Here is an 18247-nt window from a genome sequence, read left to right as displayed (position 1 = left end):
AAATTGACACTGAAACAGTAAATGTTTTTCTACTACAGCTAACTGAAGGCTACGGTAAAGTACAAATAAAGCAAGAAAATCTCGGTTGTATTTTCATGTTAGATTTACAGACTTATTTAAGAAAAAAAATCATGTTGTAAATGACTAGGACAAAGCAAGAAGATCAAGCCCTGCCATCCACACAAGGGGCGATAAATCTGGGGCCACTGAACGTGACACAGTGGCCGTGCAACATTTTTACTGGGTGGTCTCACAGGCTATTTACAGAGGGCACTATGGTTTCTGTTTGATTATTATTTTTAAATAGGCTAAATCTACTAACAAAAGTGACTAGTCTTCTTCAACTGAAATGCCATTCAAGATTTCTTTTAAAGTGATTTCTTCATTCAGACTTACCCAGGATGAGTAACAAACCATAAAAAAGTTTTATTAATGATTCTACAGTCATGGAAAACGGGTTTCACTGCAGATCTAAAGCCAGAGCCACAGTTACTCCTGCAGAGGCCGTTAATGTATTCACGACACAACTGTATAATTTTTCTCCTCTATGGTTTATGTTCAGGTTTTTAGTTTTGTTTTTTTTTTCCCCCATATTCCAAGCAACACTTACTTTTCTTCTTAAAAAAAAAAAAAAAAAAAAAAGCAACAACAACAAAAAAAACCACCCTGATAATTCTATCTCTTTTGTGATACTGATGTGAAGGAAAAGAGATCTTTGGAGGTTTTACATATGTTACTCTTCACACAAGGCAAAATTCCTTTCAGGTGGAAACTTTTCAGTGGTCGTGGCGACAAACCACATGTATGAGAAACTGCGCTTTCATCCGAGCTGTTGCTATAGTACTCATTAAGCTGCTGATTCAACGTAAAAGGCAAAGATACTGTGGTCACTACACAAAGCGAGAGTTTTTCTTGTTTGTTATTCTCCAAGTAAGAAAGTTTTCACTTTTTTTTTCCTTCTTTCTCTCACCTATTTTCAGTCCTTTAAAATTCCTAAAGGACTTCCTTTAAAGGTCCTAAAAATGCACTTTTAAAAAAGTTCATGTTTCCTGGTCTTAACAGAGGTTCCAGGGAAAGAAATCATGTTATTTCAAGACTTTGATGATCTAAGGAAGCCGGACTCTCCGAACGCACCTCATTCATGTTTTCCTAGTCACACAAAAGACCATCCTGACATTACCCACCATCTCCTCTTAAAGGGGCCAGTCTAGTTCTATTCAGGAAATTCAAAACACATTTCCCCTCCTCGAGTTGCTCTAGACAGCTTCACTTGTGAACAAGTTCTTATCCTGGGTGGTAGAAATCTAGGATCAAATTCAGGAACCCCAGCTAGGATTTTGCAAGATCATAGAGGAATTTCCTCATCTGGCTGGGATGATAAGCACTCAACTTGACTTCAGTCTCTGCAGAACAGAGTGTAAACTGTTAAATCCTCACAGACCACCCCTCTTTGGTACAAGCCCAGGGAAGAGGGAGGACCCATAAGCCATTCATTTAAATTTCAACTTTCTTTCAAAGGCTAATCATTCACACATGCCATCATCCCCTGAGCCTGCAGTATCATTTCCTATCCCCTCCACCAAACCGTGAATTTCTCCTCCATGAAAACTCAAGATTCATTTGTTCCATGAAATACTTCAAATACAGATTAAACTATTTCACATTGTCATTATATTCCCTGTATGATAATGTATTGATAGGTCTCTTCCTATTGTGAATTTATCTAACTTTTTTCTCATTTTAGGGTCTGAACCTCATAAGAGCAACAATCTTTGCCTCACTGGTATTTGTTAAGTGATCTCTGAAATGCTTGGAAAAGTGTTATTTACACTATGGTAATGAGCATTTACTGGTAACAGTAACTCTGTAAAGATCTAATTGCCTTTCATTTAAAACAGTTGGGGTACTCTCACTAAAATTCTCAGATTTTTTTTCTCCTTATACATTTCCTCTCATTCTGTCCCTGGAGAAAAGAAATTGAGTTTTACGCAGTCTGCTCCGTCAAATGTCAGAAGTGGCCTCCCTTCTTGTTTTCTCATAATACACATCGATCCGTGCCCTTTTTTCACGTTCCAGAGGGCTGCTTACCACTCTTGCTCTCTCCCTTCTGCTAAGACCCTCTCAGTGTCTACACTGGCATGCTGTCTTTACCTCTCAGTGTCTACACTGGCATGCTGTCTTTACCCGTCTGCCTCTCAAGAAATTGGCCACATTTCTTATTTTAAGAGATGGGGTCTCACTATGCTGCCCAGGCCAGAGGGCAGTGACTATTCACAGGCGTGATCATAGCACCTTATAGCCTGGACCTCCCTGGGCTCAAATGATCCTTCCACATCAGCCTCCCAAGTAGCTGGGACTACAGGGGTGCACCACTGCGCCCAGCTGTTTTTGTTGTTGATGGTCACATTTCTCAAGTGTTTCTCCAGTACCCTTATTTCTCCCCAATTAGTGTACTCACTCCTCATCAGTAACCTGATTTTGGTTTCTAACTCATTACGAGACTTGTTCTCTGCAAGGTCAGCAGTGATTCTCTCACTGATGATCCAGTGGCCTTTTCCACAGCTCCATTCTCCTGGACCTCTCTGTTGCACTGGGCACTATTAGAACACTCTCCTTCCAGAAATCCTTCCCTTTGATAGCACATCATGCTGTCCTCCTCCTCCTTCCCACATGCTTTCTGCTTCTCTTCTTCCTCTTCATTCTCACTTGTGGATATTTCCCAAACTAGGTTCTTACCTCTCTAGTCTTCTTTCTATACACTGTGTCCTTTGGATAATTAATATCATAAGTTAATGGGAGTATTTCCATAATCCAGGCATAGAGCATGTACCAGACATATTGCCAAACACTACTCTCAAAAAGCATCTAATCTCATGTGTACGGCAAGCTGATAAAGGAACAATTACAACACCACATGAATCGTGCTAAAAAGAAGTCTGACCAAGCATTGTGACTGAACACAGGAGGAAAGCAACACATGCTGGGAAGGTTTAGACAGTGACAACTTCCTCAAGGAGGTAACGTGGGGACTGGGGAGTTTTCCAGGAAGACAGGAGGGTGGCCCTGCAGAGTCAATCGCAGAGGGAAAGACATGGCACTGGAGACCCGCAGTGCATGTTGGCTACACCGAAGGCATGGCCAAGCAGAGGGCTGGCACCGAACCAGGAGAGGCTGCCTGGGTTGCTTAGAAGGGCCTTGTGCTCCAGGAGGACTATAGATTTTACCCTGCAGGAATGGGAACCACAAAAGGGCCTAAGATGACCAGATTTACAATATAGGATAAACATTCAGGTGACAACGTGGAAAATGGTGTCAGGGAGGCCTTCTCGGGACAATTAACAGAGTCTTGGCAAGACACAGGTGAATCTACGGGATCGGGCAGAGGCAAGGACCAGTTTCTACAGAGCCCTCTCAGTACACAGGAGAAAACCAGACCCAGAAAAATATGCCTGTAAGCTTCATGATGATTTGCAGAAAGTCCAGGAGTAGAGAATGAGGCTTAGGATATTACATTTTCAGTCAATGAGAAATGCTTTAGAAACTCGAAAAATGAAAAGAATAAAAAAAGTACAATTTTACATACTTTGTAACAAAACATGCAAGAAAATCTGTCTGAGGAGTTCATTCTGCCATGGCCAGGAGAACATTAGGAGGCCATGGAATATCGTGCAGGAGAGGAGCCTGATTTGGACAAGAGATGGCAAGAAATGACGGGCCCAGGCGAATGCACGCATGAGGATGGCAGCAGAGCCACAAGACAGGCAGCAGGGCTTGGTCACGCAACGAACGTGCCAGGTGTGAGAAGGTGGTTTAAAGACTGACTAGGAGGCTCTCAGTGCAGGTGGCCGGGGTGCTGTCGTTAACGAAGGCAGAGAACACAGTAGATTAAAATACACGGAAAGGGAGGGGAAAAAGAAGTTTCTGCATGACATGGATTCACCAGGAATGATGATACCAATGTCTTAACCACGAAAGTATGGTGTCAAAAAAGAAATCATGGAAGGAACAGTTTTGGGGACAATCATGAGTTCCATTTTAGAGCCAATGATTTTGAATGCATATCATGACATCCAGCTTTCCAGGCCTGATGGGCAACAGAAACAGCGGCTTCTAACTAGGGCTTGCCCAGTGAGGACTCCTACACTCATCTCCACACCCAGCATCTCTCAGGTCTGCTAATTGGACATCTCCAACTGCCTCTCTTACGTGTGTACATGTACGTGGTGGCCCCACCATCATCTCAAACTTATCAAGTCCAAGACCAAACTCACAATTTTCCCCCTCAACCAGCTTCCCTTCCACCTGTCCTGCTGATCATTGACGCAGCTATTCATTCGATTAACCAGTTCCCAGTTCTAAATCTCACAATCATCTATAATGCCCTCTTTCTTTGTTTCCCTTCTAGTTAGTTGCCCACATTCCTTCAATTTCCTTTCTGTTTTTTTTTTTTTTTTTTTTTTTTTTTTTTGAGTCAGAGTCTCCCTCTGTCACCCAGCTCTGTCACTGCAACCTCCACCTCCCAGTTTCAAGCAATTCTCCTGCCTCAGCCTCCTGAGTAGCTGGGATTACAGGCACCTGCCACCAGCCACCATGCCTGGCTAATTTTTCCATATTTTTAGTAGAAATGGAGTTTCGTCATGTTGGCCAGGCTGGTCTTGAATGCCTGATCTCAGGTGATCCATCTGCCTTGGCCTCCCAAAGTGCTGGGATTACAGACATGAGCCACCACACCCGGCCTAACTTCAATTTGAAATGATTCCACTCTGCGTCCTGATTTCTGCACACCAGGATTCCAGACTCTTCCCATTTGTGTCTTCCTGCATCCTGGCATGCTGGAGGAGGAGAAGGTTGGCATCCTGCATCCTGATCCTGTCAAGGTTAAAATTCCTTCCTTGGCTCTGAATCCCTTCCTAACTAGCTTCATGTATCCATTTGGACTTCTTTCTTACTGCGCTCAATATATGGGAATCCTCACTTATCTGTGGTTTTATTTTCCATAGTTTCAGTTATCTGTGGTCAACTGCGGTCCAAAAAGAGGTGAGTACAGTACAGATAATAAGATAATTTTGTGAGAGAGAGAGGGGAGAGACAGAGACCACATAATTTTTATCATAGTATATTGTTGTTAATTGTTCTATTTTATTATTGTTGTCAATCTCTTATGGTGCCTAATTTATAAATTAAACTTCATAATAAATGTATTAGTCCATTATCATGCTGCTAATAAAGAGATACCCAAGACTGGGTATTCATAAAGGAAAGAGGTTTAATGGACTCAGTTCCACACGGCTGGGAAGGCCTCACAATCATGGCAGAAGGTGAATGAGGAGCAAAGGCTTGTCTTACATGGAGGCAGGCAGAGAGAGGACATGTTCAGAGGAACTGCCCTTTGTAAAACCGTCAGATCTTGTGAGACTTATTCACTATCACGAGAACAGAATGGAAAAACGCGCCCCATGATTCGATTACCTTCTACCTGGTCCCTCCCATGACACATGGGGATTATTACAATTCAAGGTGAGATTGCGTGGGGACACAGACAAATCATATCAACAAGTATGTATATACAGGAAAAACGTGATATATCAGGTTCATTGCTATCTGTAGTTTCAAGCAACCACAGGGATCTGGAAAGGTAACCCCTGTGCATAAGAGGGGATTACTGAACTAACTCAAAGCTGTCATGCTGGCTGCAATGTGCTGGCACCGTGCTGGGGCTTTAACGGTTTTACTCCCTTTCACAATGTCCCTCTGGGTAGAAACCTTACCTTATAAGAAAGAGCTAAGGGCCGGGCGTGGTGGCTCACGTCTGTAATCCCAGCACTTTGGGAGGCCGAGGTAGATGGATCACAAGGTCAGGAGTTCGAGACCAGCCTGGCCAACATGGTGAAACTCCATCTCTACTAAAACTACAAAAATTAGCTGGGAGTGGTGGCATGCACCTGTAATTCCAGCTACTTGGGAGGCTGAGGCAAGAGAATTGCCTGAACCCAGGTGGCAGAAGTTGCAGTGAGCCAAGATCACACTACTACACTCCAGCCTGGGTGACAGAGTGAGACTCTGTCTCAAAAAAAAAAAAAAAAAAAAAAAGCTAAGCCTTCTAGAGGTTACCCTGCTGCGAAGTCTTGCAGAGAGGAAATGGCCCAGGTCTCTGTCTCTCAGCCTCCACCTTTCACCACCAGTGGGCCCAGCTCCACACCCTCCCTGTGAGCTCTGTGGGTCTTGCCTTCATCATATCTAGAATGCCATTCTCCTGTCATTACTTCCATCCTTCCAAAGCCTTCTGTGTCCCCATGTGCTCTGGATTTACTATTAAGATATTTCGCCTTTAATCTCAAATCAAAATGTACAAAAAACAAAAAGAAAGAAGTTTTTGTGTCACAGGCTGAACAGCCATAATGATTCCGATGACTTCCCTATTAGAATGTGGTGTCAAAACCACAGGATATTACACAAAGTGATGGGTTGAATTATAGCCTCCAGAAAGACGTGTTGAAGCCCTAACCCCCAGTACCTCAGAACGTGGCCTTATTTGGAAATAGGGTCCTTGCAGACATAATCAGATGAGGCCACCCTGGAGGAGAGTGGGCTCTTAATCCAGTATGACGAGCGTCTCCACAAGAAGAGACGCACAGGAAGAGGCTGGCCCTGCGACGACAGAGCCACAGATGGGAGCGATGCATCTACAAGCCATGGACACGAGGATTGCTGGGAAATGTCAGGAGCTGACAGAGACAAGGAAGGATTCCTCCCTAGAGCCTTAGAGGGAGCGCAGCCCTGCCCACACCTTGACTTCAGACTTGCAGCCTCCAGAACTGTCAGATAATAGCTTCTTGTGGTTTCAACCCACCCACTTTCTGGTTCTTTGTTATGGCAGCACTAGAAAACAAACACACATGGGAAGAAATGTCCCTTGTTTTTACACATTTTCTCTTCAAAAACATGTAAAATACACACATGCAAGCAAACATTTCTTTGGACTCCCCAGTCCTACTAGACCTCATTTTACCCATGTGAGGGCCAACAGTGCACTCATTATGAGATAATCTGGAAAATGGCATTAGGGTATTACTACTTTATGCTATCCATTGATATTTTGATAATTTTGTGCGTGTACATGGTCATATCAGATCATTAAGGAAGCCACTCCAATAGAAGGATGGCTCCTTTTTTTTTTTTTGAGATGGCGTCTTGCTCTGTTGCTCAGGCTGGAGTGCAGTGGCACAATCTCGGCTCGCTGCAACCTCTGTTTCCTGGGTTCAAGCGATTCTCCTGCCTCAGCCTCTTAAGTAGCTGGGACTATAGGCATATGCCACCATGCCCGGCTAATTTTTTGTATTTTTGGTAGAGATGGGGTTTCACCATGTTAGCCAGGATGGTCTCGATCTCCTGACCTCGTGATCCGCCCATCTTGGCTCCCCAAAGTGCTGGGATTACAGGCTTGAACCATCATGTCCAGCCCAATGGCTCCTTCTCAGACAGTGAAAGAGACGCTACTTAAGGTGCAGAGCTGGAGGTCCTCAGGTGAGCCTGCCCCTTACCCCCGCATTCACGTGACGGATGGAAATCACTTATGCCAGACGAAGTGTTTTTCTTTTTTTAACCTTAGGATTCTGTGATATCTGGAGCCAGTGCTTATGAAGGAAGAAGTTTAAAACTTTCCGTTTAAACCACTTAGAATGAGAGGATTTCCAAAGATCCTGTTTAATGTTCAGCTGACACATTGTCAAAAACATTTATCATGCAACCTTTTGAAGTTTCTTCCACTCCTTTTTAGTTATTAAAGCTTGGATTGCGGTTAGTTCTCAACAACAAAGGATAAACGTGATGGTGTTTCTATAGTCAGCCTTTCAGTTTGATTTCTGAACCACTAAGCAAAATTCAGTTCTTCTGATCAGAAAAATGATTAGTGACCTAGTTTTCATGCTGAATGTACAAAAGAGTTGATTTCTGAAATCATTTCTATATGGACCTAGAGATAATGCAAGGGACATGGAAATTTCATTTGTTTCCTAATGCTTCAAACTGCAAGAAGTTTCAGGCATAAGAATGTGCCACTTCAAGTTAGGCTGTAATTCTTTCAGAGCAAATGAGGAAATAAAGACCTACATTATTGAGAAGATTCCTCTGGCAACTTAATTCCTAATGTAAATTTCTTCAGATTGAGAATAAGCTTCAGTTCACGATTTGACAAGAGGAATCAAACTCTTTCTGAATAATTCAAGTGAATACTACTTTCTAAGTCTGTGCAATGTATTAGAAGGTACAAAGCTGGGTAAGACATAGTCTCGCCTTTTACGGCACTTACATTATCTTAGTGGGTGTATGATAAGGATGAAAGGCAGGAGAGCATGGTAAGTGTGTTAAGTGTTCAACTGAGAGAACAAAAAGAAAAGGAAGGACAGAGGAAGACGTTCAATGACACCACAAGGAAGCAAGCAGATAACTCCAGCATGTGGGACATTCTACAGGACAACTGACCCGGTTTCTGCAAGAAGTCAACGACGTGGGAAAAAGTGAGGAAGGTGCTGCTTTAGATTTTTAAAAAGACATGAGAGCTGTAACAATCCAATGTAATGTTTGGATCCTGATTCAGACAAATCAACTGTAAAAATGGCATTTTAAAGTTAATTTGGGACACTGAGTTATGAAGTAAATGTTAGGTGATACTAAAAGCTAATTGTTTACTGTCTTAGGTATGACAATGGCACTGTGACTGTGTAAGACAATGCCCATGGTTTCTGAGAGGCATTCTGAAATACACAGTGTAAAATGACTTGACGTCTGGAATGTGCTTTAAAATATTTTAGCAAAGAATGAGTGGGAAAAGATAAAGCACATGTGGCCAAATCTTGATAGCTGCTGAAGGCAGCTGACAGGCACACAGGAGTTCACAGTACTATTCTCTCTACTTTGGGGTATGTTTGAAAATTTTCACAATAAAACTAAAAGAGAAACGAACCCCTGATATACAGTGAAATGACATGAGAAAAACGCAAAGAGACTGGGAATGTCTTCAGGAAGGAAGTGGCATTTGGGAATAGCCTTGAATAATAGCTAGAATTCTTACAGGCCTCAGGTGGAAAGGGGAAAGAATTGTTTGCCAAAGAAGCTGCATCTGTAAAAGTAAACACAAGGAGAATGCAGGTGTGCTCAACAAAGAGTGTGCAGTCCATGGAGCGGGACCTGGAATGTGCGAAGGGGAGGCGATCCTGAAAAGGGAGGCCAGAGCACAGTGGCCTTCAATGCCAGGCTTTGGTTACACTTAACTTGGTGAAAAGGAGAGGCGCTTTCGTGCAATGCCTGAAATCAAGAAAGATACACGCAGTTACTTCCTAGACATTTACAACAAAGTCCCAGGCTTAACACCTTTAAAACTGAACGTATTATCAGTTCCCCCACTTTATTCCCCTCTCCTTCTACTCACCCCTTTGCCTCAATCTAATTATGTTCCTATAGATTCAGATCTAGATTAATGGAACCCATAGTCACCTAATTACCCAGATCAGGAACTGTGAGGACACCCTTGAATTTTCTCTACCATCTAACCATTTACCAGCCTTCTAAATATTTCTCCTCTTCAGTCCTATGGCTACTGTCCTTTCTATTTTCCTCTGGACAATGACTATACTCATAGATCTCTTTGTTCCAATTCATTACTACCACAGCAATATGCCCCATCATCCTCAAGTTTCTCTATATCAGTGCACAGTACCACTGCCACCCACATGAGCCATCAAATTATCCAAGGCAAAAACTCAGGAGATCTCTTCGAAACTTCCTTTTATTCCACCTGTTCCCTCCCATGGAGTCCTGTTTATTTGCCACTAAGCCCTTTCTGAGAAGATTCCTCTGGCAACTTAATTCCTAATGTAAATTTCTTCAGATTGAGAATAAGCTGCAGTTCATGTTTTGGCAAGAGGAGTCAAACTCTTTCTGAATAATTCAAATGAACACCATGTTTTGAGTCTGTACAGTGTATTAGAAGGTACAGAGCTGGGTAAGACATAGTCTTGCCTTGGCAGCTCAAAGTTCTCTGATGACTTACGATTACACTTCTAATGATATCTAAGCTTCCACCATGCTTATAAGGTCCTACCAGCCGTGGCTTGCACATATCTCTCAGGCTTCTCCTTGTACCAGTCTCCACTTTGCTCAAGTCACACTTGCCTTCCTACTATTCTTTGAACCTGACAGATTCATTACCATTAGCACTTCTCTTGTGATGAGCACCTGTAAAGAGGGAACCAGTGTTCTTCACTGATTTCCTCTTGATCTTAACCTCTTACAGAGTGTGGATCTGGGTCCCCATCTGAATCTCATGCTCAATTGTAATGCTCAGTGTAGGAGATGGGGCCTGGTAGGAGGCAATGGATCATGGGCGTGGCTTCTCATGGTTTAACACTGCCCTTTGTGCTGCTGTCATGATCGTGAGTTCTTGTGAGATCCAGTTGCTTCAACGTGTGTGTCACCTCCCCTGCTCTGTCTCTTGGTCCTGCTCCTGCCAAGTAAGAGCCTGCTCCTGCTTTGCCCTCTGCCATGAGTACAAGCCCCTTGAGGCCCCTCCAGAATCAGAAACTGCCATGCCTGTACAGCCCCTGGAATCATGAGCCAATAAAGCCTCTTTACAAATTACCCAGTCTCAGGTGTTTATTTATAGCAATGTGAGAATGGACTAATACACCTTCTTTATGGAGTATTTTCCTCATTATTTTCACATGGTCAACTGCTTTTGGTAGCCAGTCTCAGCTTATACATCACTTCCTCATGAGGCCTTTCTTGGCCACGTAACCTGAATTAGCCCCCTGGTCTTGCTTTATGATATCTTGTCTTCAGTGTCTGCTGAACACTTAATCATTATCTGGTAGTTTTCTTCCTTATTTATTCTCTTTCTCCATTATTAGAAAACTGTGAACGCTAGGAAGTGATCCTGTTCACCACTGAGTTTCAGGGATCTGGGATAGTGCTTGGCAAATTAGGTGCTCAATAAATACTGATGATGTCCCCCACTGACTAAAGTATTGTAAAGACTCCCAATTCTTGTATAGAAAAGATCCAAACTCCTCATGTGGTCATCAAGATGCTGCCTTGTCTGACCTCTGCCTCCCCTTCCATCTTCCTCTTGTATTACCCTCACCCATTCTTCAGGCTACAGCCACACTGGCCCTCTTATTCTGTCACATATGCCATTTCACACCCACCACTGGGTTGTGCATTCTGTTCTGACTGAAGCCTGATTTTGCTATATTATACTTAATTGCCTTCACACATCTTTTCTGTCTCAGCTTAAACATTACTCTGCCAGAGAAACCTTTCCAATTGGGTCAGCTACGATATATTCCCACAGCACCATGTGCCTCCCCTTTGCAGCTCCCAGCAGGGTCACATGTTTACATTTATTTGTGTGATCGTTTTGTTCGACTGGCATCTATATCTCCCTCTAGCCATATTTTCCATGAAGGCCAGGTTTATTCTTGGCATTGAGAGATTTTAAAGACCACTGTACTGAAAAGGTGATTCTCCTGGGAACTGAAGCTTACTGCTAGTGAGAGTAGAGCAAATTTGAATTATTTATGAATTCCAATCTGAACGGACAATAATAAACAAGAACACTTATGTCCCTAAATATATAGCAAGAATTATATTCATGATGAGATTATGAGGCAACTAATTTGATGATTTGTGCTGCTTTTATAAGATGAAAATTTCAGAAGTTTCTAGCTGGATTTTTTTTTTTTTTTAAGACTGTGGTTTCCCATGTGAGTTAAGAGAATGGAAAGAATGAAAATTTTTTGAATTATTGGATTTAATTACTCTTGTCAGGAATGTATAAGCATTTTCTTCTTGCACGAGTAGTATATAAGGAATAGAAAAGTCTTTTACAAAGAAAAACTCTTAATATTGTTTTAACACCTTTCAAAGTAACTTTAATCAAAGAGATAATGTGCAAGGTGAATCAGAACTTCATGCACTGTGTAAGAACTAGTGTGACTCCAAACACCCAGCATACTTAACAGAGGAATGCAAATAGTAAAAAATACATTATTAAGCACAAACCAAGACTGGTTCTTGGCAGTGTAGCCAACACTTTAACAGTGTAGTTGAAAATGTGCTCAATCTTAACCTTTCATCTAAGGCTTTCCTTTGCTAATGAATCATGGCTGTAACTAAAACTCTAAGGTTAGCATGGCTTCTTTGAAATGAACCACCACAAACCAAACATCTAAAGCTTAAGATACAGTGTTTCTCTTCAAAAGTGATGAACTAACCTCCCCACTACCTTATTATTATTATTATTTTTTGTATGACATGACCAGACTCCTTGAAATACGTGTGGTCTAGGAAATCTGACTTTTAAAATTAATTTAAAAAAATTCCATTTACCCATTGATGTACTGTTAGTATGGTGTGTCAGCCCAATTTCTGAAATGCTAAGTCCATTTGATCTCCCACTAACAGATCAAATCCTATTTTAGGACCTAATATCAATTTAAAAAAATTATGTTTTATTTCAGATTAGAAAATAATACAGGCTAATTGAAGAAAAATGAAAAAGCATCAAGAGGAAAATAGAATTTCCATAGTCCTTGCACTCAGACACAACCCCTATTAGCACAGTGCCTTCTTTCCAAGTCTTTTCCCCATGAACATGAAACTGGCATGTTGGCTCTGTAGGACTCAATGAATGTAATCATAGAAGCTTCTCTCTCTCATCTCCTACTGTTTCTTTAATCCTGCTTAGTAGAGGCAGTTCTTCTCTTGTCCCTTGGTGAAAATTCAGAAGGGTGCCTTGATTTTTCAGGTCACTCTAGTCCTATAGTCACATTAAACTGCAGACAAGTCTTAATCCATTTAGATCATTCTCAACTGAAATTTAAATGGTTCCTAAAAGCAATTTAATATAAGGCAAGACATAACTAAAGGATTCCAGAGCACCATTCTTTGACCTATCATCAATGTACATTTACTTCCTGTCTGTCTTTGGCCCAGGGACTTGAACCCCAGTGGAGTGGTTATGGTGCCTGCCTCACACACCAGTGTCCCTAGTGATGACTAAGATTGGACTGGATGTGTAGGTGTCTGCTGGCCTCACGCTCCTAGTTGTTATACTGTGTTCTCTTCTGGGAATATCTCTCAACATCTGTTTCACCCTGCTTCCCCGGCTTCAACTCTGTTGCAGGTCTCTGTGCATTTTTCCTTGGCCTGCTGGATAAATAGTCCTCTTCACTCTCATCTCCCTTCTGCAGATGGAGGTCAAACAGAACAATAATCTCCCCTTCATAGGGAAATGAGATGTCTGAACTCTAGGTTCTTGCAAGAGAGTAAAACATCAAATCTGCAGCCTAATTCTAATAAAAAGATTACTTTAATTAATTAACGACATTCATAAAGATTTGCAATATATATGTTACAACAATTCTTAGGTATTTGTATTAGTCCATTTTTATGCTGCTGATAAAGACATACCTGAGACTAGGTAATTTATAAAGGAAAGAGATTTGATTGACTCACAGTTCCACATGGCTGGGGCGGCCTCACAATCATGGCGGAAGAGCAAAGGATGTCTTACATGGGGGCAGGAAAGAGAGAGAATGAGAGCCAAGCGAAACAGGTTCCTCCTTATAAAACCATCAGCTCTCATGAGACTTACTACCATGAAAACAGTATGGGGGAAATGACCCATGATTCAATTATCTCCCACTGGGTCCCTCCCACAATATGTGGGAATTATGGGAGCTACAATTCAAGATGAGATTTGGGTGGGAACACAGCAAAACCATATCAACATTGAAATTTTAATTCATGGAGAAAACCATCATTTGGTCCCATGTGGAAGCATGTGCTTTAGGTGTGTGCCATCAGTCCAGATGGAGGAGCGTTATACAAAATAGCTTTGGGAAACTTGATGCTGCTTTTCCAGTAAGAATATTGTTAAGAGCATCAGCTACATCTCACGGTTTTTCTTCCACTGATCTTTCTTTGCTCTACACTGTCTTCCACATTGCTACCAGTGATCTTTCCAAAACACACACCTTACCTCCTTCTGCTGAAAAAATCCTCCGTAGTTTTTCTCTAGCTAAAGAATAATTTCAGACCCCCAAGCATGGCATATACCCTTGATACTCAATGCCTGTTCTGAGAACCAGCAACACTGTAGGATCTTGAGCCCTACTCCAGACTAACAGGATCAGAGCCTACATATTACCGAAATTTCCAGGTGACCTGTGGACATATTCAGGTGTGAGAGGCACTTATACAGCGCACCTTTCATGAGGGTCCCACAGCTGAAATTCCTCTCTGATGTCAGTGCTAGGAAGAGCTGTGCTTCTCCTAAGCACTTGACTTAGTTTCTGTTAAGGACACTGGCTACTGAAATTCGATTTCTTCTTGTCTTTAGCTGCTATGAAGCCCAGGACAAACATGTAGCTCTCTTTTTAGCAGCTTTATTAGACTTCATGGCAGGCATTTTGTTTATGAATTCTATTCTTGATTTCATATATTTTCCTATCTTTTTGTTTTACTGATTTTCTTATTAATTTTTATCCTGTTGTACCATATGCATCTCTGTAAGTCACCTGAAATACTTTTGAAGATTTGGTGAGGTATGAACCCATGATATTTGCATGTGTGTAGGACAGCAAGGAAGTAATAAAGTTAATAAATATTTCATTTCCTGGCCTTCCTTCACCCTAAATACTATGTTTAATACCAGTACTAACTTCTCCCAATCCAACCTCTGTATGTATGCAGAAGTCCCATGTCAGATACTTTCATCACAAACCTAGAGGTATTTTCCATAGAAGCCTCTTATGTAAGAGGAACTGAAGCTATGAGAGCAAGAGAGCACTGGTGGTAAGGCTTTTGGCAGGCTGGATGTCACAGTGGGACATCTAAGTTTCTCTGTGGCTTGGGAAGTACGCTGGCCATCCAATGCCCAGCTGATTCTGTGTCTCCACTCTTTTCTAAATGAAGACTTGCTGCTGTTGCTCTTTTCTATCATGAACTGGGCTCTGAAGTGGCAACCTTCACTAAAAAGTGAAAACTGAGAGCTTCTGTCTAAAAACTAATTAATTTCTCTGGAGCAGGCGTCCCCAAACTACGGCCCGCGGGCCGCATACAACCCCCTGAGGCCATTCATCCGGCCCGTGGCCGCACTTCAGGAAGGGGCACCTCTTTCATTAGTGGTCAGTGAGAGGAGCACAGTATGTGGCGGCCCTCCAACGGTCTGAGGGACAGTGAACTGGCCCCTTTGTAAAAAGTTTGGGGATGCCAGCTCTGGAGATTTAAGACAAAAAACAAACAGGTTCATGTAATGACAGTCAACTTCTTGTGATGGCATTCCTGGGTGAGAGAGCATGGCTCGTGGTAGAAAGACGAGTGGGTGGTGAACCTGGAGCCCTACTTTCTCTCCAGCAGCATGGCTGGAGGCAAGACATGTGATCTCTTTGAACCTGTTTCATCTATACCATAGTGAGACATTTAAGAGGTCACCCTCCAGCACTAAATTCAATTGTTATATGATCAACTGAGTTTCTTGTATTAGAGAGATCATTTAGTCTAGTGGTGAAACATTCAGATACATACAATATGGTATATTAATGAAGCACTCAAGGTTTCCAGTCTGGCTGCCTGAGCTGGAATCTCTGCTCCAACTCTTTGCTAGTCATGAGACTTTGGGCAAGTTATGCACATTTTTCTGGGCCTCAGTTTACTCATTTATAAATAGAGGAATAATAACAGTACCTATCTCATATGGTGGGCATGAGTATTATTACATAAAAACACAATGCTAGCACATGTAAGAGCTCAATAGATGTTAGTTACTATTTTATCACAACTGGGGAATAAGAAACGGGCAACTATATTTACCTATATGATTATATATCACACTTCTGTTAAGGTTTTGTAATTATTTTTCTTACAGAAACTCTGTATTAGGGCCATCTAACTGTAGAGTGCTGATGAACCTAGGGCTCTCCAGCTTTTTAGAAATTCATCAAGGTTTTACCAAATGTCTGAGTAAAAGGATTTGTGAAGTCAAAACATTTTTAACATAAATTTTCATGCCCTCTATCTCTGCCTGCTATAGTCACAAAAATGAACAAATGGAAATAAAGTCCAAAAAGTGCAACAGGGCTAAAAGCTCATTCAAGGTCTTTTGGTAGAGCACACAGATTCCACTTTCTGTTTCAGGTACCACGTCCATTACCAAACAACCACACAACTGAACACGTAACTGTCCCCACCCTTTGTCCATTACCAAAGTAGCATGTGCTCACTGCATGCATTGTGGTGAAGTATCAGGAGAGAAACAAAGCAAAAATAAAACACCACTACCACTTTCCCCTTAGCCAGAGGCACCGACTGCTCAGGTTGGTTTGCATTCCAGAGTCCATCCACTGCTGCATGCCCAGCAGCCCTTCCCTGCTTGTCAGAGGGCACTGCTACCCTCACATCAACATCTGAGAGTCAGCATGTTGAAAGGGAGACTCACCACCACCCTCTGCTTGATAGCTAGATACTTGAACGCCCACTGTGCTCAACAAAATAATTTTTGAGGTGTCGTAAGTAAGGAAAATCAGGGTATGAAATTAATGGTTCTGGCCTCCATGGAGCAATTATGATCATTTCTTCCATAATTCACGGATAAGATATACAGAAGATGAATAGTAGAAAAAAAATAAACACCTCCTTATCCACTTGTTTCAGATCTCTAAGGATACTGAAATATTCTATATTTACATGTCAGATGAAAAGCAGCCTAGAGAAACGATGGCTAATACTGCTTATATCTCAGGCAGAAATAGTTCCAAGTACTTTTGATAGATGACATATTAAAAATGCTTGCAGAAATAACATAAAACAGGACAGGGTTATTTGCATCACTATCCTCATCATGTAGTTACGCCCTCTTCCATCTGACTGGCAAAGCCTGGACAGACCTATAATTTCTGCTGTGCTGTGGGGCTTCAAAAGGGCTTTGAGCAACAACAAAAAAAAACCTCTGCTTTTTTCACCAGCAAATGTAAATAGTGACCAAAATAGTACTAGAAAGTAAGCTGGGTTAGAACTGTCTGGGTCCCGCTCTAATTTTCACTTTTGATGAGGAAATGTGAACAGAGTTTGTCCTCTGTGTAGGTGGGTGTCGTGGGCGATATTCAAAGGCAAGAGCTGAGTCAGGCAGAGGGCTGTGCTTATCAGCGGTGCAGAACTATACTGAAGCCTGAATTCATGCCAAAAATCACCCATGCCAAGCGAAATTGGCTAATGCTAGGTCAGGAAAGAGAAAACTGGACGTAAAAAATATGAATGGCAGATATAAGGCACAAAATAATTGGAAAACATATTCAAAATACAGCACACTGACAACCGAAACCACACTATAATCACCATACATTCATTCTCACTTTCCCTGTACGCTCTTTCCATTTCTGTGCTTTACGGTAAGGTAGGTAGATGGTACATGGCAACTGAGGATTCTAGCAGCTTTATGGAATGAGTAAGATGTGAGTAGGGGATGCCTTTCTACCAGAGAGTGGTGGTCCAGGGGGTTACCAGGTATGCAGACAATGAGAACCCATGGAAATAATTAAAATTATCGCATAACCTTCCGAAATTGCTGTTTTTATTTTGGAGAACAGCAAATCCAAATCTGCACAGGATACAAATTATATTAACTTTAGAAACAAAAACATAAGAAAATCTAAATATAGCTAATGAAAACCTATACTGTCTAAAGAACAATTTAGAATTTATTTTAAGAGCTGTACCAAAGTGGTGTACTACAAACTGCTTCCTAGAAAACATACGCTTGTGAAGGCAAAATTCAAGCATTTCACAAATAATAGTTCATTTCTCTCCCTCAATTTCTTTAACAGCGATGATTGCCTCTCGTGTTACGTCAATTTACTTTCCTTCCTCCATAAATTCACCTCCAAGAAACTGAAGAACACCTAACCCACCTCTTCTCTCTAGGTCTGGCCACTCCTCATCTGTCATTTGGATTCTGTTTTCTTTTTAGGTCACCCTTCTAAAGGAGCCTTTGAATGTCAGCTCTCCAAGCCGTCAATATGCCCCTCGCCTAAACTGTGCAAATACCCTCTACCTTCTCCTCTTCAAAAAGGTTTGATGATTCCCAAGAGAACATAACCCTTTGAGCTATGATCTCTCTCCTGTCACTCTCTCCCATATGTAGGTACACAGACACACACACACATATATATCCGTGTGTGTGTATGTATATGTG

At 41.8% G+C, this 18247-nt stretch overlaps 1 protein-coding gene across 4 annotated transcripts in view; it reads right to left on the bottom strand.

The window, feature by feature from the left end:
• CEP112 (centrosomal protein 112) overlaps positions 1-18247 on the bottom strand; it is a 563636-nt gene that overhangs the window by 71740 nt on the left and 473649 nt on the right. The window lies entirely within an intron of this gene.

The sequence above is a fragment of the Saimiri boliviensis genome, chromosome 17, assembly GCF_048565385.1.
Source record: "Saimiri boliviensis isolate mSaiBol1 chromosome 17, mSaiBol1.pri, whole genome shotgun sequence".
Lineage (NCBI taxonomy): Eukaryota > Metazoa > Chordata > Mammalia > Primates > Cebidae > Saimiri > Saimiri boliviensis.
Note: the sequence above shows the minus strand (reverse complement) of the source record. Positions and strands in the feature narration are given on the sequence as shown.